This window comes from Vulpes lagopus, chromosome 2, assembly GCF_018345385.1.
Source record: "Vulpes lagopus strain Blue_001 chromosome 2, ASM1834538v1, whole genome shotgun sequence".
NCBI classification, from domain to species: domain Eukaryota; kingdom Metazoa; phylum Chordata; class Mammalia; order Carnivora; family Canidae; genus Vulpes; species Vulpes lagopus.
Window position 1 is genome coordinate 148,741,502 of NC_054825.1, and position 23,964 is coordinate 148,765,465.

Sequence of the window (23,964 nt, forward strand, 5' to 3'; positions counted from 1 at the left end):
TAAGTCCATAACATGTACTAAAGCATGTATAAAGGAACAAATGGACTGTTAAACAGATCAGTCTTTTAGACAGGTTTTTCTGAATTTGAGGAATGCAAGTTGTTAAAGTCTAAAAGAGGGCCAAAATGAGAGAGGTGTCAGAGAATGAAGGGTTAGGTAGGGACCTCATTCACCCACTTAGCCGACAATCACTAAGCACCTCCCCTTTAAGTATCAAGTTATATTCATGTCATAATGAAGACAGTTCCAGAAGGAAATCATCTTGCTATGAGTACCTAAACAGATGCAGTATAATTTAAGGGTGACATACACAGGGAGGGGGATAGAAGAATAAAACAGCTCCGTATGGTCTACCGTTAGGAATGATTTCAGTGGCAAAGAGATCTCTAGCTAAGTCTAGGAGGAAGTGAATGTATTTTTCAGGTTGATGAAAAAGATAAAATCTTATGTAAAAAGTTACAGACACCTGAGAGAACGGAGTGTCCAAGGTGCCACAAGGGGTTTAAAGATGCAGGAGTGCACAGTGCCAGGGCCTGGAAGAAACTGTATATCACACACAACAGGTCTGACTTCTGTGGCTGTTGAGGAAACTCTGAATAGTTATAAATGGAGGGAAAATTATATAAAATGGCGCAGATTGTTCTTCTCTTAACTTCACAAATTCTTCTTGCCTCTCCTGCCCTTGGTGTGTTGGGCAAGGCTCTCTGTCCTCTGCATTCACTCTCATGGCTTCTCTCCCTTCTACCATGTCAGTGATCACCTCCAGGGAAGTGACTCTCCAGATACCACCTCTAGCCCGTACCCCTTCCCAAGTTTCACCCTCACGTCTCTTCCCCCCAATCTGGGCGTTTCATCTTTATATGAGCCTTCCCTTGTCCCCAACCCTCCAGCAGCTCTCCATCATGGCTTCCTTCTATCTATTAAAAAATTTCACTCAGGATTGAGGCCTCACACTCACATGTTCCTCTCTTGTTGGACAGGTGGGAAAACTATGTTTATGAATACTAGAAAGATCCTGCTGGTAGCCAAATGGAAACTGTAATAAGGTGGGAATTGGGGTGGGCACTAGAAAGGCTACTGCATAACTTCCATCCATCACTCTTTACCCTATGGGCCTCTTTAAAGTGAACTACATTCTGGGGAAAACTCCTAGGTCTTGGATATAGGGTGTAACCCTTCCCAATGAGGGGTTAAACTCCCTCTTGTTAACCACATCTTTTGTATCTGTGCAGAGGGAAGTACCCTTTTCTAACTCAACAATAGATCTCTATGTAGAAATTGAACAGACACACAAAGTAGAACTCTGAAATCACACAACAGATAATGTAGGAGGAAAAAGAAGAAAGATCATTCTGTCTGATAACAAATATACTCAAGTCCTGAAGTCATCTGTACCTTTGACAATTGGAGCTTAAGTCCTTCAGGCTAATTGTCTGTTCCACAGCCACACTGCAAATTGAAATCTGATGACCAACACCCTGCCTTCTAATGCAGAGCCTGCCATCAGCCTTCTCACTGAAGAGCAAAATGTGGCATGGAAATAAACACTTATAAATGCAATGCTAGTAAAAACCCATGTTAGTTCATAGGATAATCAATACACAATTGCTTAGGATACTCCTACCAATCTTATACACTAATAAATCTAGACTTTTAAAAAATATAAACATATGTATACAACTGATATGAAATGGAAACAAACTAAAAAAAGCCAATGGCATGAAAGATGATAACCAAGGGATCCCTGGGTGGCGCAGCGGTTTGGCGCCTGCCTTTGGCCCAGGGCGCGATCCTGGAGACCCGGGATCGAATCCCACATCGGGCTCCCAGCGCATGGAGCTTGCTTCTCCCTCTGCCTGTGTCTCTGCCTCTCTCTCTCTCTGTGTGACTATCATAAATAAATAAAAATTAAAAAAAAGAAAGATGATAACCAAGATAAATAATTAGAACAACTGACACCAGAGGAAATAGAAATAATTTAGTAAACAGAAGAGGGTATTTTAGGAGGTTTGATATTCACAGGGAGATTCCAAAGGATACTGCATCAAATGTTGGCAATGGTTACATCTACATGGAGAATATGCATAGTACTCACTTCTCTGTGGGTTCAAAATTATTTCTATAAAGAACTGAAGTTCTTTATATATTTTGGATACTAATCCTTTATCAGATATATCATTTGTGAATATTTTCTCTATTTTAAAGGTCACCTTTTAGTCTTGTTGACCATTTCCTTTGCTGTGCAGAAGCTATTTATTCTGATGAAGTCCCAATAGTTTATTTTTGCTTTTGTTTCTCTTGCCTGAGAAGACACATCTACAGAGAAGTTGCTACAGCCAATGTCAAGATGTAATTACTTGTGTTCTCTTCTAGGATTTTTATGGTTTGGGGCCTCACACTTAAGTCTTTAATCCATTTTAATTTATTTTTGTGTATGGTATAAAAAATGGTCCAGTTTCATTTTTCTGTATGTGGCTGTCCAGTTTTCCCAATATCATTTTTTGAAGAGACTTTTTCCACATTGATATTCTTTTCTGCTTTGTTGAAGATTAATTGACTATAGAGTTGTAGGCTCATTTCTGGGTTTTCTATTCTGTTCCATTGATCTCTGTGTCTATTTTTGTGCCAGTACCATACTGTTTTGATTACTACAGCTTTATCGTATAACTTGAAGTCCAGAACTATGATGCCTCCAGCTTTGCTTTGCTTTTTCAAAGTTGCTTTGACTATACTGGGTCTTTTGTGGTTCCACACAAATTTTAGGATTTTTTGTTCTGGCTCTGTGAAAAATGCTGTTGGTATTTTGATAAGGTTTGCATTTAAAATGTAAACTGTGGGCAGCCCGGGTGGCTCAGTGGTTTAGCACCACCTTCAGCCCAGGGCATGATCCTGGAGTCCCGGATCGAGTCCCATGTCGGGCTCCCTGCATGGAGCCTGCTTCTCCCTCTGCCTGTCTCTCTCTCTCTCTCTCTCTGTCTCTTATGAATAAATAAATAAGATCTTTTTTAAACAAGCCTTCATTACCTTTAAAAAAATAAAATAAAATGTATATTGCTTTGGGTAATACAGACATTTCAACAATATTTGTTATTTCAATCCATGAGCATGGAAAGTTGTTCCATCTCTTTGTGTCATCTTCAAAGTCTTTCATCAGTGTGTTCAGAGTACAGGTCCTTTTCCTCTTTGGTTAAGTTTATTCCTAGGTGTCTCATTGTTTTTGGTGCAATTATAAATGGGACTGATCCCTATTTTCTCTTCTGCTGCTTCATTATTGGTATAAAGAAATGCAACAGATTTCTGTACATTCGTTTTCCATCCTGCTTCTTTACTGAATTTATTAGTTCTAGCAGGTCTTTTTTTTTGATGGAGTCTTTCAGGTTTTCTTTTCTTTTTTTTTTTTAAGATTTATTTATTCATGAGAGACACAGAAAGAGAAGGGCAGAGACACAGGCAGAGGGAGAAGCAGGCATCCCTCTTTCAGGTTTTCTGTATAGATAGCATGTCATCTGCAATTAGTGAAAGTCTGACATTTTCTTTGCCAATTTGGATGCTTTTTATTTCTTTTTTGTGTGATTGCTGTGGCTTAGGAATGGTTAGCAATGGCTGTGTCTAACCATAGTTGGGAGATATTAGGCATTCATAGTGCCCACTTCTCAATATTTCCCTGTGTTCAGAATTTTTTTTGTAAGTTTTGTAAGTTTTGTAAGTTTTTTTTGTAAGTTTTTTTGTAAGGCACCCATGGATGCCTGGGTGGCTCAGCAGTTGAGCATCTGCCTTTGGCTCGGGGAGTGATCCTGGAGTTCCAGGATCAAGTCCCACATTGGGCTCCCTGCATGGAGCTTGCTTCTCCCTCTGCCTCTGCCTTTGCCTCTTTCTGTGTCTCTCATGAATAAATAAATAAAATCTTAAAAAAAAGAAGTTATCAGTCCAAATGATATTGCATGTATAAAAGAAGGACAGGGGATCCCTGGGTGGCGCAGCGGTTTGGCGCCTGCCTTTGGCCCAGGGCGCGATCCTGGAGACCCGGGATCGAATCCCACATCGGGCTCCCGGTGCATGGAGCCTGCTTCTCCCTCCGCCTGTGTCTCTGCCTCTCTCTCTCTCTCTCTGTGACTATCATAAATAAATTTTAAAAAAAAATTAAAAAAAAAAAGAAGGACAAAGATGGGCTACTATAACTTAAGAATGAAAAACAAGAAAGAATTCTGAAGTGAAATGGATTATTAAAATGAATAGGTCTAAAATCCAAAAAGGTAAAAGACCACCAAATGCTGAGGAAGATAAATTTTAAAAGAAAAACTTTAAAATTTGCAGATTCATTATTCTGAAGTTTCAGAACACCAAGTATAAAGAGAAAAATAAAACTACAGCAGAGAAAAAGAATTAGATTACCTTTAAAACACTAGATCCAACTGAGAACAGACTTCTCAATACGATAGTGAATACTGGAAGACTATGCGGAAATGCTTTCAAGTATCTGAGAAAAAAATCTTAAAGCTAGAATTGCACAGGCAACAGACAAATTAATTTGAAGGCAAAAGTAAGACAGGACGAAGTCATGAACAACTCAGAGAATCTACCTCCCCTGTACCCAACAGGATATCTAGGAATGATTTAAAAGTAGAGAGAAATATCAAAGAAATTAAGGAAAAGTAGAGGGTCCATGACATTGGGACATTCTTCCTTGATTAGCAAACATTTGAAGATATGGCATTAAATTCTGATCAATACACAATGCGGTAGTACAGTTTAGATCATCATAATGCTAAGCTATCATATTGAATGTGGAGAAGAACAAGGCAGACTTAGAGACCTGGAACAAGGTATAAATGGTCAAAACATCAATAATGAGAAAAAATAGGTGCATAACAAAATCAATAGTGTTAGAGTAAAAATACCCTAAAGTTCTCATCTTCCGCAGTGAGAGGCCAACAGTGTGAACACCAACTGGATAACAGAGAGAAGGAGATCATCTGCAATCATGAACTATTAAATGTGGCCACAAATCAGGCACCAGGCAAGGTGAATGTGAAGGTAAAGTGTTTAAGATGATAGCGCCTTGAACACAGACCACTTTTAAAATTCCTATTTAAAGGGGACATATTGTAAAATGAGCTTACATAAGGTGGCAATAAGTGTTCCTTTTAAAATATTTTCTCTTCATATTTTTCCTCCCAGGAAGCCTCGGTACAGTAGCAGGTGTATTTTATATAAATGACCAAATGTAACAATATAAGTATGCCTCACAACTTGATCTCCATCTGTCTCCCTGCTAGAAAATTAAACAGGCTTGCCGCAGATAATCCTTCCACAAATTACTCTTTCAGCTGGCCTCTGTGTGTGGCATATTCACTTGAGCTTTACATCTCTTAAAGTTAGAGTGACCTCTTTAGGCACCGCTCTTGGGACATCAGTGTTTTTCCAACACAGACTCTGTCTTTATATTTTGCCAGCTGACTATGAAATTCACTTGACTACAGTGAAATCTGGCTCTCATAAGGAGTTCAGGAGTTAACTGTTACTGAAAAAAAAAATATATGTGGGAGGAAAAGTCTGTCATGGTTAATGATATGATTTATTGCAATTACAGAAACTACCCTGATTGTTCAAATCGCGGTCTGTGGGGCTCAGCCAGATTAAATGCCAGGCTGTGACTAGCACAGGGGAGGTAATCAAATAATTGCCTTCGCTAAATAACACTGTTCTTAATTCATGCAGCAAACTTTTTAAAGTATAGATTGGCATGACGTGATTGAGAGAAACAAAAACGCCAGGATTTTACAAAATTAACTTCGACAAGGAAAATGGTCAGCGTTAGTTAACCAAAGCCAATTTTTCGAGGCAATTTCTCTTCAAAGACATTTGAAGTGTAGTGTGTTATACAGAGATAAAGACTTCACATGACCCAGATCTAGCTGCTGCAAAATATCACATTGCAGTTTGTGAATGTTTGTGTCCCTTCGAAATCCATACGCTGAAATCCAAGACAGTGATGGTGGTGGTAGAGCCTTCGGGAGGCCCTGAAGTCATGAGGGTGGGGCTCTCATGAACAGGATTAGTGGCTCATAAAAGAGCCCCTCAAAGCTCCCTCTCCCTCTTTCCACCACAGGAGGATAAAATAAATCAGTGGTTTGCAACCCCAGTGCCAGTAGACCACGCTGGCACCCCGATCACAACCTGTAGCCTCCAAAACTGTGAAAAATGAATTTCTGTTATTTGTAAGCCAGCCAGTCTATGATACTTTGTTATCTCAGCCTGAACTAAGATACTCATCATTCAAGAAATGTGAGGGAAAGGGAAAAATTGAGACTATCAAGGCAGGTGGGGAGAGTTACCTGGGAAAAAGGAGGAGGAAGACGGAGGTGGCATATACATTCAGTCGGTAGATATGTTCAGTAAGCCACTCAGAAGAAAGTCAGCCTGAACCAGGACATCTGAGAGGAAAGGATGGGGAACATTTTCAAAAGTCTGTCCACTGTCACGATTAATTTATTCTAGTTAAAATTAAAAAAAGAATTGGTCTCCCATGTTGTCAGCGATGAATGTGGATAATCAGAGTCCTCAGTGGGCACATAATTATAGATATGCTTTTCTTAATCCCCAAAGAAAAATGATACAAAATGTAGTAAGAATAGTGAATATGGATGCTTGCTATGTGCGCTATCTTCCAAAAAAACACTATAAGATGGGTCTTTATATGAGTTTTTTATAAATATTTTATGAGTTTTTCTATAACCCATTATCATCCCTAGCACATCCATACTCCAGCATTTCCAAACAACCACTAAAGGGCACCACGTTAATTACGCTTACACAGAGGGCACCAGAATCATAAAAGGCTTTACTGCATCCTCCCAAGAAGCAGGAAATGGAGATGTGTTCTAAAGTTTAGGGATGGGTTATGTTTCGATCTTGACCACGCTGAATTTACAAGCTACTAAGGAAGCAGGATAGACAGAGAGGATGCCACAAATAACCCACCAATGGCTCGCCGGAGACATATGCAGATCCAATTGGCACAAGGAAAATATGAAAATACATATTTATACATATACATATGTATGTAAAAATATATATATATTTTAGATACATTAACACACAAATTGGTTTGAGTGAATGAGGAAGGATGCAGTGCAGATTGATTTAGATTAAGGTAAACTAATAAAAAACACGTTACTGGGAAGACATCACACAAAATGTGAAAGCCATGTGGACCATCAGAGGAAAGGGTAGAAATGTAGAAGTCCTAATCTAATTAGGAACACTGGCCGTAGCTGGGGGCTTGATCATACTCCAAAAGCAAATGCGGTTGCCAGATCCACTCCAAGAAGCTAGCACTGAGGTAAGTAGTGAAGCTGATGCCCAAATTAGGCACGAGAACAATGGTTAGCAGGAACCAGAACCAGCATCAGAGGGAAGGTTTTCTAATTAGTAAGATAGATAAATAAATGACAAAAACTGGAAACCAAGAGAAACAAATTATACAAGAAACTAAGAAAGATGAAGAATGAGGGAAATGGCCAATTAACTGCAAAAGTCTTGCTGGCTAGGCATAGTTATAGAAAACTGGACTTTTCATTGTTCCAGCGAAGCATTTAATTTTGCATTTGGTTCGTGTTTGTGTTCTTCTCCCTAAACTCCACATTCTTTGGAGGCAGGAACTCTGACAACAAAAAAAGAAAGCCCTGGTTGCCTTTACAAAGTCTTTGGGATGAAAATCAGAGGTTGGTAGCTTCTCTTAGAAGTGTATCCTATCTAAGAAAAGGGTTGGTGATTATTTCTTCACCTTTCTTTAATATGGTAATATTCATTTGTTTGTCTCTAAAAGGATTTTTTTCCCTATCCTTCTGGGTTCTGGCTTATTAGTTACAGCTTCCCCTTCATTCCTGAAATACTGTCAGATAATTTACTAATAAATACTGTCAGTTGTTTTTAAAATGCTACCACTAGGGAATAACCCAGAGTAAATATGAAGATTCTTCAGATACAGAAGGAAAAAAAAAGAGAGAAGCTTTCACTTAATGTACCTTAACATGTCTAGTTTAATGAGGTTGTGAACAGGAGAAGAATGTGTGTTTAGTTACTGGGATATATTGATAAATAAACCATAATTCCTGAGTATAGGATACAGAAAACCACAAAAGAACACAACTCTAGCCCTATATATATATATATATATATATATATATATATGTATATACATGTATATATTGTATATATACGTATATATATGTATATACATATATGTTAATTTTATGTGTCAATGTGACTGGTTTAGGGGGTGCCTAGATATTTGTCTAAACCTTATTTCTGGATATGTCTGGATGAAATTAGCATTTGAATTAGCAGGATCAAAAGCGTAGTCTGCCCTCCTAGTATGGATGGGTAGGCATCATCCAATTTGTTGAGGGCAATCCAATAAAACAAAAAGGTAGAGTAAGGAAGAGTTGAACCCCTCCTGCCTGATTGCTTGAGCTAAGATATTGATCTTGCCTGCCCTCGGTGCAGGGCAGGACTGCAGGCATTCAGACTGAGACTGAATTCGTCACTGCCCTTCCTGGCTCTCCAGCTCACAGAGACCGGATCATGGTACTTACTAGCCTCCATAATTGCACAAGTCAATTCCTCAGAATAAACTCTTCGTTGACCTATAAGTAAATGTTGGTTCTATCTCTCTGAAGAACCCTAACTGAAGCTGACGTGACAAGGTAAACAAGTAAACTAAACTCAAAAGGGTGCCAAATCCCTCTGAGGAGAAATGGGAGACACGTCTTGGCACACTAGGGGAGAGAGGGGTGGCAAACTTAAAAGCAGGAAGGAAAAATAATTGAAAGATTAACGGATTTTTAAAAAAAGACTTATTTATTTAATTTGTTGGAGAAAGAGGGAGAGAGTGGGGAGGAACCGAGAGGAGAAACTTCAGCAGACTTCTTGCTGAGCTGGAGCCCAACACAGGACTCGATCCTATGACCCTGAGATCACATCCCGAGCTAAAACCAAGAATCGGACACAATCTACTGCACCACCCAGGGCCCAGATTAACAGATTTTTAAAGACTGAAAGTAGACTAGCACAAGAGTTTAGAATTCCTGGGAGCCCCAGACACAAGTGGAGTCCTAGCCCACTTACCAACCCCTCCCAATGCACCTCCTCCAGGGGTGAATGAGAAAGGCCACAACTGATGGCTTGGGGTGTAGAGCTTGACATGTCTGAGGGAGAAGCTTTGCTACCTAGAGAAATCACATGTCTTCACTGTGTCTCTGCAAACCACATACTTTTTGGTTTTTCCTCCTTAGCCCTTTTAATTAAAATAATAAATTAATGAATATTCTACTCTTTTTAGAATGATACTTCATTATTTAAAGAATATTCTCTGGGAGTCATTTACTAACTTTTACTTAAGATTTTTACATCAATAGTCCTGAGATTAGTTATAAATTTTTAGAACCAATAAATTTTTATGCAACCTTTCTTAGTCTTAAAATCAATGATAAATGGTTTATAAAACAAATCTGAAAGATGTCCCTTATTCTGCTCTGGAATAGCTTAAGTATTCTCAGTACAACTGACCTTTAAGAAGTTTGATAGGCTTCCCCTGTGATAGCATCTGGGCCTGGTGCTTTAATTGGGGGAGCTCTTTAAATATTTCCTCAATTTTCTTTTATGATAATTGTTCTATTCAGAGCTTCTGCTTCTCATAGTGTCAATTCTGTAAGCTGCATTTTAAAAAATATATTCATGGCATTTACTCTTTCCATTTTTTTTCATGAAGTAGTCTCATGATATTTTATAATTTTCTCTTTTTTAATATCTACTTCTTGTCAATTCTAGTTTTGTGTATTTGTGCTTTCTCCTTTTGTCTCAGATCAGGTTAGTTCATGTTTTCCCTTTTGTTGATTTTCTCAAAGAACAAGATTTTTAAAGTTTATTCAGTTTTTTAGCTTTCTAGTTCATGAATTCCAACTTTTAATTTTAATTCCTTTTATTTACTTCTGGTTTGTTTGTTATTTTGATAACTTTTGAGTTGGGTATTTCTTTTCATTTTTTATTGATGTGATTCAATGCCATAAATTACCTCTGACCACTGTTTTAGCTATATCCAATGGACTATGATATGTCAAGAGAGGTTTAATAGCTTATTTGTTTTGTTCATTTTTAAATTTCCAGGGAAAGGAGTCTGTTTTAAAATTTTTTGTTCCCAGGGCACCTGGGTGGCTCAGTGGTTGAGTGTCTGCCTTTGGCTAAGGTCATGATACCAGGGTCCTGGGATCGAGTCCCACATCGGGCTCCCTGTAGGGAGCCTGTTTCTCCCTCTGCCTGTGTCTCTGCCTCTCTCTGTGTGTCTTTCATAAATAAATAAAATCTTTAAAAAATAATAAAATCAAAATTCTTCCCAATTTCTACTTTATGCTAATGACCCTAAGTGGAGCTGAGAGTGGTGATAAAGAAAAGTTTTCAGAGTAATGAGCCTTTGGATCCCACAAGATAGAAAAGAAACAAAACAATGAGTGGATTTATAAAATGGGAAGGAAAAGGACCAAAAGACCTAAGTTCTTGAATAGATGAAGAACTATAATGAAAATGTGGCAGCCCTATTCCACCCTACCCAGATAAGATTTCTGGGTCAATGTTGTAAATCCTCCAATTTATAAAAAGAAGCCAAAAATCTAGATTTTCACACTAAAGCTCGTCATTTTTAAATGATGGCCATTAACTCAATTATTATTTTTAAACATTTGCTTGACAGACAGGCCAACCTGGTGAAATTAGACCATTAGATATTGAAGTTTGAGATTTCAGAGATGAAGCATTTCTGGTAGATAACAAACTCTGGAGTGTGGCCAAGGTAGTGCATGGTTAAATTGAAATTAAAGCTTGAGGTCACAGAGGCTATTACCCAAAGACCACAAAACTACCAAGGATCATGGGAGGAGATGAAATGGAGAGAAAAACTGAACAGGTGCCATCATCCTTCAGGAAGAGGTTGAATGGCCATAGAGGCTTCAGTAGGGTGTTGCTGAAGGTGTAGGCATAGCAAGTTATGGTTGATTTTTAACTGACCTCAAGGTGAAATATGGGGCCATGGTGTGAAGTTGTGTTCTTGACCGCAGAGATTGCTGGGGAGCTTTGATCCAGGTTCCAAGAAGATCACAGGAATACTATGTGCAGTCCTATGAAAACCACTATTCCCTGTCTTCCTAATCTATCCTTTCAATGGCCTACTATTAGAAAGTCTACTGAATATTAAGGCCAAGGTAACTGATTTAGATTGAATTATGACATTTACCCCTTTCTAATAATTTGTTACCTCTGTGACTCTCTAATTCCCCTAAAGACAACCAAGTTCAGTTTGTAAGTCTCCCCATTCTCCAAGTACATGGGATATCCAAGCTGGGAGATGCACTCAGAGGAGCTAATTCAGGAGTTCTTAAATTTTTCATTCTATAAATCCTTTTGGCAATCTGAGGAAGCCTACTGGTTCTTTCTCAGAATATTTTTAAATGCATAAAATGTATAAGATTACTAAGAAAACTAATTTTGAAATACAGTTTTCAAAGGACAACTGGGTGGCTCAGCGGTTGTATGTCTGCCTTCAGCTCAGGGCATCAGAAATCCCAGAGTCCTGGGATTGAGTCCCACATCGAGCTCCTTGCATGGAGCCTGCTTCTCCTCCCTCTACCTATGTCTCTGCCTCTCTCTCTGTCTCTCATGAGTAAATAAAATAAAATATTAAAAAAAAGAAATACAGTTTTCAAAATATAATAATATATATGCTTTCTTTATTAGGAAATTAAATGACAAGATCTAATTTTAGTTCTAATAACTATTATAATTTTAAAGCTGTTCCAAGTATCATAATATGATATAAAAATATCATTGATTTTATTAGTGATAAAGTTTAAAACTGAGATTACTGTAGGCTGTTGTCTATGTTCAAAATTGAAGGAAATATTAAGTTTGAGCTATAAGTCAGGGAAAGAAAGATGTATATTTTCCCCCATTCAAGTTTGTGGACTGTCTGTATTTTATCCATTGTTTGGTTGGGAGTGTCTGGATCCCAAGTTAAGAACCTCTGAGAGTTTAACTTTTACCATCCTTCCACCGAAGTTGGAATTCTGGTCCACTTTATTAAAGAAGCTATTCTAGGGCAGCCCCAGGGGCTTAGCGATTTAGCGCCATCTTCAGCTCAGGGCGTGATCCTAGAGACTAGGGATCGAGTCCCATGTCGGGCTCCCTGCATGGAGCCTGCTTCTCCCTCTCTCTCTCTCTGTCTCTCTCTGTCTCTCTCTCTGTCTCTAATAAATAAATTAAAAATCTTTTTTAAAAAAAGAATCTATTCTTTAACAGGCAAAATAGTCTGTTTTCTGTTACTAATTAATTTGGCATCATCTCCCCCAGGATGATGGTGCATAGCAGCAAAGCATTTAAAAATCCTTTTAGTTTTATTCTTCACCCCAGTCTCAAACCATGCTGGGAATTAGGACAAAGACCTCACTACTTAGCCCACTACATTCTGACTTCTATAAATCCATCAATAGGATAGATTTTTTTTTATAAGAGAACAATTTTTTTTTTAAAAATTGGATTACCACCTAATAGAAAATTATTGTTGTCTACAATATCTTAATTTCTTCATTCAGGGTGACTTTTATTAGTTGATGTTTAATGAAAATCAATATTCATATTTTAAGACTAAACAATAAAGATATTCTTTTTCTGTACATGAGCTTGATCATTGTTCCTATAGACTGTGTTATTTACTTCTAAGTCTCTCAGAGGTCTAATAAAAAAGAGATTTTAATATTTTTCTAGATTCCACTGATGATTTAACTTATGAAAATCATATTATACCAACATAAAACAAAGCGTGTTAAATTTAATCTATTTTCACACACTGAATTTTTATTTGCAAATATTCTGATCTCGTCTAAAGAAATGATATATGAAGCTATTTCCTTAAGGCAGAGCTCAGAATAGAACTTTAAATCTCTTAAATGCTATATGTTTATCCAATGTCATTACGGTTATTATTTTAGCTATTTATTGCCGTCTTTAAATCAGAATTAAAAGCATAAATAACAAAGTGTGATAATCTAAGATACTTCATCGATCAGCTAGGCCACAGGCTCAGAATGTCTGAATCAGCCAAACTTGCCTGGGTCAAAGTTCAGAATGCCATTTTCACTCCATATCTATCATTTTATCCCAGATCCCCACATTCTTGGTACATAGGGCTTTCTTTCTTCTCCTGAAACCACTGCATCTTTCTCCTTTGATACAAACTATTTTCTGACAGAAAGTGATCAAAACGAGAGTAAATAAAGCATTTCTAAAGCTCACAATGTTCAAACATCATAGAATTTTTGTTTTCTCAATTTCTCTCTCCCAGAGTCTGTAGTATGGTTATTTATTCAAAATACTGTTGTTTATTTCTCTGCCTGTATTCCAGCTTAAAGCTACCCCCCATGTTGATTTTTTAAAATTTTATTTATACTAAGTCTATAAAACGTTAGCATGGTTCAATAAGTGAAAGCTATCCAAAAACATTTATTTTAAGAAGTATCAACCGGAGCTCTGGGGTGGCTCAGTGGTTGAGCATCTGCCTTCGGCTCAGGGCATGATCCTGGGGTCTAGGGATGGAGCCCCACATCGGGCTCCCCGCGGGTAGTCTGTTCTCCCTCTGCCTGTGTCTTTGCTTCTCATGAATAAATAAATAAAATCTTAAAAAAAAAAAGTAGTATCAGCCCTCTCCCTCTAATTACTTCTACTTTTTGCACTTGATTTCCATCTACCCCCTTTAGGTAACCAATATAAAATTAGTCTTTGATGCATCTTTCTTTTCCTTCTTGTTGGAATGAATTTCAAGTGCACATAGTGTCTTTTTTTTTCCTTCTTTCTTATACAAAACGTGGTGAATTTCAGATATTCTTTTCCACTCTGCCTTTTTCACTTATGTTGGATATTAACACTTTGTTGTATCTGTTGCAAAAACTTTCAGTTTGTCATTTATGTTTTGAATTGCAAGCTTTTGTGTTTTTCTGTAGTAAATTTGATTAATCACTTATTCTATTACACAGTATTTTGAATCCATTTAAAAAGCTTTTCCTTCATACAAGTAAGAGAAGAATGGTGTATGTTTTCTTCTGGTACTTATATGATTTTATTGTTTACATTGAAATTTCTGATCCATCTGGAGTTTATTCTTGTGTATGACGTGAGTTATGGATTTCATTTTATCTTTTTCCAAATGGCTAACAAGTTACTCCAGAATAACATATTAAAAAGTCCATCTTTGTTCTGATGATTTAAAATGACTTCTTTGTATTTCAAGATATTCTTGGGTCTATTTCTGGACTTTTTATTCTATTTCATTGATCTATCTTTCTTTTCATGTTTTCCTTGTAGAAACTTTGAGGTGTGTTTTAATGCATGGTAGGGCTACTTTTCCTGCATAACTTTTCTTTTTCAGTGTTTTTCTGGCTATTTATCATTCCACCTAAATTCTAGTATTTACTCATGCAATTCCATTTAAACAGAAAGCTTGATGACATTTTATTGGGATAGTGTTAAACTTATTTTTTTAAAGATTTTATTTATTTATTCATGATAGACAGACAGAGAGAGAGAGAGAGAGAGAGAGAGAGAGAGAGAGAGAGGCAGAGACACAGGCAGAGGGAGAAGCAGGTTCCATGCCCAGAGCCCAACGCGGAACTCGATCCCAGGTCTTCAGGATCATGCCCTGGGCCAAAGGCAGGCGCTGAACCACTAAGCCACCCAGGGATCCCTAGTGTTAAATTTATAAATTAACTTAGGGAGAACTGATATCTTTATGATGTGAGTCATCCTTTCCAATAGGTGAGGGAGTCTAATTTATTCACATACTTTTCTGTGTTTCAGGAGTATTTTTGCAAATTTAATGTGAAAATAATTTTAAATATTTAATCTCCCTTGTTGCTATTTTTAAAATATTTATTAAGGTTTTTAAAATTTTAATTCCTGTATAGTTAACAGAGTTACCAGAGGGGAGGTGAGTGGGAAGATGGGTAAAATAGGTGATGGGGATGAAGGAGTATACTTATCCTTTGCTGTTATTTAAATGAGGTTTTTCCACCATTATGTCCATGAATTGGTAATTATTTCTGTGTCTGAAGACTAGCAATGTCTAGTACTTTACTGAATTGTTTTTATTTTGACAGAGTTTTACCATTGTTTCTCTAGGGTTTGCCAAGTACATCATCATATTACATTACCTGCAAACCCCAAGTAGTTTTACTTCTTTTCCAATGCTTAGGCTTTTGACTGCCTTAGCTACTACTTCCAGGACAAGACTGAATAGTAGTGGAGATAGTAGGCATATTTTCATTGTTCTCAAACTCAGTAGAGGCGCCTCTAGTGTTTTCCCATTAAGTAAAGATGCTGGCTTTAAGAATGAGTTATATATTTTTAATTAAATTGGATTTTGTCCAAAGATTTTTTTTTAGCATCTCTGGAGATATTCATATGATCTTTTTTTCTTCCTTCAATCTGCTAGCATAGTGTATTACTTTACTGGATTTCCTAACAGCGAACCAAGCTTGCATTCCTGGAACAAATGTCATTTTATCACTGTTTATCAGTTTTGTATTGTGATGTTGGATTATGTTTGCTAAGGTTATAGGAAATACTTTTGTGTCAATATTCATGAGTGATATTAGCAATAATTTTCTAATTATGCTGTCACTAGCTTTACTTCTTAAAAAATAATTTCAGTGCCCTAGAATAAGTTATGAAGCACTGAATCTATCTGGTCTCTGAAGTTTTGGTAGAACTTCCTTGTGAAACCATTGGGGTTTGTTGCTTCCTTATGGAACAAATACCTTATAGAGAAGGTATCTTACCTATCTTATTTTATCTCTATTTCTTTGATGAAAAGAGGTATAAGTAAGCTTCTATTTCTAACTTTAGGAAGTTGCCCATTCAGTACAGGTTTTCAAACTTATTTGCATGAATCTAGGCAAAAGAATATATTTTTAATTCTTTTGTCTTTTTTTTTTTTAATTTTTTTTATTTTTTTTTTTAATTCTTTTGTCTTAATGATTATTTCCTCCTTGCCACTTCTTATTTTGAATATTTATGCTTTCTTATTAGGTTAGGGGTCTGTTTTGAACATTATTTTCAAAAGCTATGATTTTGACTTATTTATTAAATCTATATTTATTATTTCTCTTTTTTCTTTTTTTTAACATTTTCTAGCCTTTTGAGTTTGGAATTTAATTTGTGAACTTTCATTTTTTCCCTCTTATTGATAAAAGCATTTAAAGCTGTGAATCCTTTAATCACTATGTTAACATATTTAAGGATATTTTTCTATCCTTATGCCTATTTTTTATTTAATGTTAATGTACAATTACATACATCAAATTATCATCAGTCTTTTTTTTTAAGATTTTATTTATTTATTCATAGAGACACAGAGAGAGAGAGAGAGAGAGGCAGAGACACAGGCAGAGGGAGAAGCAGGCACCATGCAGAGAGCCTGACATGGGACTTGATCCAGGGTCTCTAGGATCACGCCCTGGGCTGCAGGTGGCATTAAACCGCTGCACCACTGGGGCTGCCCATCATCAGTCTTTCTGATGATGCTCATCTACTCCTGTCATAGTGGGATTCCAATAGATTCTCAAGGAGGTTCCTAGATACAAATTCCTGAGTTCCTGCATTTTAAAAAGACACAACAGTGCAGAGCACCTGGGTGGCTGTCGGTTGAACATCTGACTTGTGATTTCAGCTTAGGTCATGATCTCAGGGTGATGAGACAGAGATCAGTATCAGGCTCCATGCTCAGCAGAGTCTGCTTGAGATTCTCTCCTTCTCGCTCTGTCCTTCCTCCTACTCACACATTCACTCTCCCAAATAAATAAATAAATCTTTAAAAACACACACACAATCACTACTCAGACTTTTGGCTAAGATTAAGTGAAAAACACACATACAACAACACTGTTCTGCTGGTGATATACTTGGCATGTTGTTTTTGAACATCTAAAGCCAGCATAGCACTTCGCCTTTGTAAGATATCCTCTCTTTTTGCCATGTAGCTCTGAAGACTTTAAAAGACACTTTTATAAAGTTTAATAGTGTTACTCAGTTAGGTCTCAGGGTTAGTTGCTATGGACCAATAGTTTGTGGCACTTACTAAGTCCTTTCAATAGATCCTAACTTTTAATCTAGATGCAATATGTTTTTTATTAAGTTACAGTGTTTAAATATTAATTCTGTTCCATTGTGTTTTCATATATATGTTTTTCAGGGACTCCAATCATACCTACCTGGATCATCGTTGTCTAAAATTCATTTTAAACACTTTCTTATTCTTTTTTTCTTTTTAGATTTTGTTTTTATTCTCTTGATATATTCTGAATTTTCTTCAATGCTCTTACTAAATTTTCATTTGAATCTCTTATTCCTTAGGGAATTTTTAAATTAGTCCCCATTTCTTATATAATTTAGACTATTCAATGCTTTTCTTGAATTTAATCAACCCTTAGTTTAGCCTTTTTAAATTTTGTGTCCATTTATGTTCTTGGATTTTAAATTTCGGTCTTGAAAGGGTTTTTTGAACCCCCTAAATATTTATTTGAGAATATTTTATTCTATTTCATTTAGTGGGTAGAGATATCACACACTGCATTAATTTAATTTTCAGGGCAGCCCGGGTGGCGCAGTGGTTTAGCACCGCCTGCAGCCCAGGGCGTGATCCTGGAGATCCGGGATCGAGTCCCATGTTGGGCTCCCTGCATGGAGCCTGCTTCTCCCTCTGCCTGTGTCTCTGCCTCTCTCTCTCTCTCTCCCGCTCTGTATCTCTCATGAGTAAATAAAGTAAAATCTTTAAAAAAATAAAAATAAATAATTTAATTTTCATTCACTGCTATACTTTCATGGTAGGTATATAAAAATGAAGGCCAGTTATGCTTCTGCATTTCTGGGTACAAATGGTTTGAAGTGTTTTAAGAGATACCTTGTTCAAGAGTGCATTTTTCTATCGATAGTGACAGGTGGTAGATTTACCAGATGGCTTTTTAGGTGGTATGTTTGTTCTTTGGTTTTTTCTTTTGTCTTGTAGGATCACAAATGTGCTTTCCTATACCTCTTCTTTACCTGTGGTTTTCAAAAGGTGCATCTCCATTTTAAACTCCTACTCTTCTGAAGTGTAACCTTTCTAAAACTGCCTCTTTTATTTGAAATGTTAAGTTTCTTCCCTATAGTCAGTTTCCTGATCAACAAGATCACTTTTTATTCCCTGTTTTTTTTTTTCACTTTTATGATGGACATTATAGTGATGACTTTAGGTCAATAACAGGCCTGTTGATAGTTCTTCCTTCTCTATTCTACAAAAGTGTTCAGGGACTGCCCTTGTAACTCACAAGGGTCTACAGCAGGACAGTGAGAGGTAACTCACCAGGATTCCACATTTATTTTTGCAGTTACAGGTATTTTAAATTTGAATGGTATTTGTCTTCTTATTATGCTGAGAGCATGACTTTTAGTCCTCCTCCTCATTATTTTGGTTTGGGCGGAAGATATGCCGGGCGAGTAGGATTTACACCATGATCATTAGTTCCACTAGTCAGGAAATTAAGGTTTAATAATATTGTCCCACCTTATAAAATACTTCTAATGACTGCTATGAGAGCCCTAGTTTTCTACTCTTGCAGAATACATACTGTAAAACAGGTTTACTAATTCTCTAGTAAATTGTTGGCATGTACTATTATGCCTGCAATGACATGGGAAGACTGCAATAAAGACTTAAATGTGTATTTGAAGGTCTGTGCAAAAAGACAGACACCCCCACCCTTGTAGCTAACTAGCTGAAAGTGAAAATATGGGACAAAAAGGAAAGGAGAATGTTGGGGAGCAGTTATGTGTTACACAAGGATCCAGTAAGAGACATTTGCTGCATAGGAAACATGATGATATTTGGTAACTACTTTCTGAGGCTTCTACAAAAATATGGATGTGGGTTTATGGTTCTTTCTAGCTTTGTTTACCTCTTGTGCCTCACTTCCCCTAGGTTACGTGTCTCTTTTCTCTCATTCTGTTAATATTGTGGTTTTGGGTATCTATCATAGAAATTTCAGTCTCTGAAAGCTAGAGAAGACACTTTTCTCCATGGAGCTTAGAGCTCAGGAGACAGGGACTTCACGTTGTTTGAAGCAGATGGCTACCTCTGCACAGACTTCTTCCAAAGCAGTATATTCTGTCATTGGCAAGTAGCAAGATTGGGAAATTTCATAGTCATTTTCATTGTTTCTGATGTTATTCATTCATTTATAATTATTTCTTAAATATCGTTCTTTGCACCTTTATAAGACCTAACCAGGATTTAAGAATAGCTAGTTTCTCTGGATAATTCTTACTCTTGATCATTTTACCTATTGGACCCATAGACTGTTGTCAGCAGTGGGTGGACTCAGCATCCCACTACTTCGGAAGTGTCTTCTCTGGCTTTCCAGGGAACTTGTTAATCATTGCAGGACCTTTTGAAGGATGGCTATTATCTACACATTGCAAATATGTTTGGTCCCATGTGAACCAAGCTAATTAAAAGTGTAACAACACATTTAAGAAAGAATCATGGAAAAAAAGAGTGGGGAAGCCTGGAGATGATGATTCCCAAAACATGAAACGTTGAGGCGGACATTGAAAATTAGCTCTACTGTTCCCTCTCATTTGTCAGATCACTATTTTAAAGTTCAGCACAGGTTCTGATTAGGAAGGATCTGCTCCAAGAGGGACAAAATTAACCAATAAGAGCAAAGAGAAACTTGGTTAATTTGTTAGAGAGGTTACAAAAATTTAGCTCACTGTAATTATGGCAAAATAAAGCTGATATGGATTCTAGGTTCATATTTTCCAAGAAAAAATTACACTTTCTACCATAGAAGCTGCAAAACTATACCTACTAGAACCAGGCCCTACTGCAAATCTCCCCAGAAATACAGAAATGATTAAGACAGACCTGACCTCAAGAAGCTGAAAGCGAAGAGCATGTCAGAATATGGGGATATGGAAGGGATATGGAAATAAAGTGGCATTTGTGAAATGCTTCGACATCAGATAATGTATTCCCAGTCTAACTGGAATCTCAAGGAATCAAATGTTTTATGAAAAAAAAAAAGAGAGAGCGAGAGAGAAACAGAAAAATCACAACTATTCCTGTGAGTCAAGAAAGAAAAATCAGATAAGTTGGCTAGGAAAGCACATTCTAAATATTCCTCCAAGGAGACCAGGAGAGAGAGCTGAAGTGGACAGTGGGGGACTGAGCTCCAGGCTGGTTCTTTTACTTACGAGCTGGCTAAGCCTATATATTTATTCCATGTCCCTGAACCAGAGTCTCTTCTAACACTATTATTTTTCTGCAGATTATAAAATTAATATTCACTGCTGATAGCTGACATGTTCTCTGCTCTTCTGATCTAATATTCCTAAAAATTTAAGGAAACAGCATTCATACTCTGAAGGTTTTGTCATCTGTAGAAACGGAATTTAAAAAAAAAAAAAAACACCTCCTTCTCTGAGGAAGAAAAAATATGAAATCAGACAAGAGTCTCCCTGTAAGAAAAAAATAACCTTCCTCCAAAGGAAATTCACAAAGCAATGATATAGACCTTTTGTTTTTCAAGCACAGAGTAGCACTGTGAGGGCTCAGACTCCAGCCTGACGGCTGCGTGTGCATCTCAGGTCTGTTCTTCCCTCTGAATGTCTCAGGCTACTTCCTGAATATGCTCGTTTTCCCAGCGTCAGATCTCACATTCATCTGCAATACTCACCTTGGGATCTGTGCAGTCATTAGCTGCGCTTGGTTAGGCCAAGCACAGTGCACGCAATTCAGATCCACTTTCCTCTCTCCTGTTCTGATTTATGGATTTTCATTAATCTCTGACTTTCTGATACCCACATTCCAGAGCATAGCTGTTCTCCCAAGCCTGTCCAGAATCTATCTCTATGTTTTTAAAGATATAAATTCTAAACCCATTGACTGTGTAAACGCTGAGGTCTGTGAAACATGTTTTGGATTATGACTTAAAGTAAAAAAACATGGCTGCTCCAGAAAACAGCAATATCCATCGAGTGTACCACTTGTTTTGTCCCATAAGATGTGATAAATACAGTGAGGGCTCCAGCTTCCTTCCTTCTTCCCTCCCTCCCTATCTTTCTTCCTTCCTTCCTTATCTCTTTCTCCCTTTCCATATCATACTGACTTCATTTCACTCTAAAAAAGTCACTAATGTCTAGCATTTGAAACAACAGCACACTGTCCCCCCCGGGAGTGACCTGAGCAGGCTTCAGTGTCTGAACCCAAACACAAATTCATCTTCACACCTCTCTTCCCCACAAAGAAGAAAAGCTAGCTGAGCCCTCCACACAAAGAAATGAAGTCATGATGAAGTAATGCTAAGAACTAAACATAAGCTACCACGACAGGATTTGCCTTAATCCTAAAGACCAGCCTCTTCCATCCGGCTCTCCAAATTAGAGCACAGGACCAGGAAGCCAGAAGTACATTCATGGATAGTACAGCTCTGCTCGGAGATTTTGTGTACTTTCAGAGATATACTCTAGTTCTGCAATTTAAGTGCAAATTCCCTGAGAGATTTGGAGCAGGATTACACCTAATAACTAATTTTAAAAAGGGGTATGCTTTACGTGGTGTTCAACAATTTGTGTTAGAACCCCCAAATATCTTTTTCTCTAACAGGCCTGTAGGAAGTCCAGCACAGAGACCCTGCTCCTTTCCAAATGGTACTAGAATGTGCGCTCTGTGAAAGTGGTGACCTTTCTTGGTTCGCTCCAAGAAAGGCAGGCAGACTCCAAGATGGCCCTCAGTGACCCCTGCCTCCTGGTATTCATGCCACTATGTAATTCTCTCTCTCCAAGGATGGATCGGCCTAGGGACTAACCAGTGGACTCTGACAAAGGTCAGGGATGTCACTTCCAAGATTAGGTTACATCTGATTGAGACTTTAGTCTTGCTCTCAGACCCCTCCCTCTCTTGCTAGCTTGCAAGACACATGCTGCCATGTTTGGGGTGGGCCCATGTGCCGAGGAACTGGAGGTAACCTCTAGCAAATGGGCAGTAAGAAGCCGAGGCCTCAGTGAATAGCACTTAATGAACTGTATTCAGCCAAGAACCACACAAATGATCCCGCCCCCATCAAAATTTTATATGAAATTTCAGTCCCAGTCATTAATTGCAGACTCTGTGAGACTCTAAGCAGAGGACCCACGGAAGCCATGCCCCAGACTCCTGACCACAGAAATAAGGAGGTAATCAATGTGAATTGTTTTAAGCCACTAGGTCTGTAGTTATTTGTTACTCGGCAATGGATAACTAACATGCTGCCATTTCCCCGGTGCCTTGAACAGAGTCTGGCTCATGGTGGGTATGCAATATATATGAATTGCATGAATCAATAAATGAAATGAATTCCTGTCACTGATATAGGGAGAGTTACTGAAGAAAATTAGTAAGCTATTCATCACACTGCTGCGGTGTGCAACACAACATGGCAAATAAACTCAATTTTCTACAACAAATATGCTAAAGAATGCAATTTTCTAAAATACACATATAGTAAGTAAATACAATTTCCCATAACAAACATGTTAAACAAGCTTTTCAGCAGTTGAAATAGCCTCAAGGTTGACTTATATTTCCCAGGAGATAACCATAAGCTTTCTATAGTTAAGAACAAAATATGACTGGAGACCTTTTTGCCCTTCTTAGTAAAGATGCTGGCCAAGAACTCAATTTCATGATGACAAGACTCAGAATAGGTACAGCTCTGACCGAGAAAGTCCTTCCTCCTGACCTGTCTACTGCTCACCATTCTTGATGCCTTTATAGTTCCTAATTGGAAAATACACTTCAACCTTCTTGCTCACACTCTCAGAAGCATTTGGGTCAACCTCTTCCCTGCCTCTCAAGGTTTCTCATTAAATAGTCTTGTGATTTGTGGACTGTGTTTCCAACTTCAATTTTAACCACAGGTAAATCATAAAATTCTTTTATTTCTCATTACAAGTTGTGGTAATTGCCAGGAAAGCAAAGGGCTGAGAAATACGGCAGTGGACGCAGTGGGAGCAGTGGGTGCTCGGCATGGTGGGAAGACCCTTCTTAAAACACGACTTTCAAACTTTAAATTAAAGAATGATAAGGACCCAAATTTATAAAAGGCCAGAGTGGAGATCCAGATTTGGGAAAGCATTTCAAGCAGGCCCCGAGAAATGATTTCTCAGCAGAGAGGTTGGTGTTACAGACTCAGTGGAAGACAACTATATCCACAGGAAATCTACTAGAATCACAAAATATATTTTTCTCAAACAGTCTTGCAGGAAGTCCAGCATGGACAAAATATCCTGATGCTTTCTGAATGGTTCTAGAATGTAAGCTCCATAAAAGTGATAGCTTTTCTTTACAACCGCTTTCTAAATATCTTTGCATTATTTCCATTTGATCATTTTGACCGTATTTACTTTGAAAATTAATAGAAGTCATTTTGCAATTTTTTCACATTTCATTATTCTGTTTATTATTTTCCATACCTTTATGACGTAAAAAGTATCTCAGCTTCTAGAAGAGAAAACTAAGAAAGATTCAGGCAGGTGCAGTAAACCCAAGGTCATGAAGCTAATACATGGGAAAATCTAATCTGGTTAATCCAAGTACCTCACCACCCTAATTATAAAACCGGTTTAAAATTATAAGAATCCATTAACAAAAGGAGGCCATGGAATTTTATTTAGATGACTGGCCCAGAGTTAGAAAACCTTAATTCTGCCTGAAATACACCAAAAGGCGAACCATCGGTCACTCTACTCTCACTGGGGTTTCTAAGCTTACTGATAGATCTAGCTCCCACCCAACCACAAGCCAAGGGTGTTCTCACCATGTGGGCTAATCTGACTTGGGTTTGTGGC

General features: G+C 37.6%; 1 protein-coding gene across 1 annotated transcript in view; it reads right to left on the reverse strand.

Moving 5' to 3' along the window:
- Positions 1 to 23,964, reverse strand: part of LOC121480158 (histone-arginine methyltransferase CARM1-like) — a 243,266-nt gene that overhangs the window by 211,081 nt on the left and 8,221 nt on the right. The window lies entirely within an intron of this gene.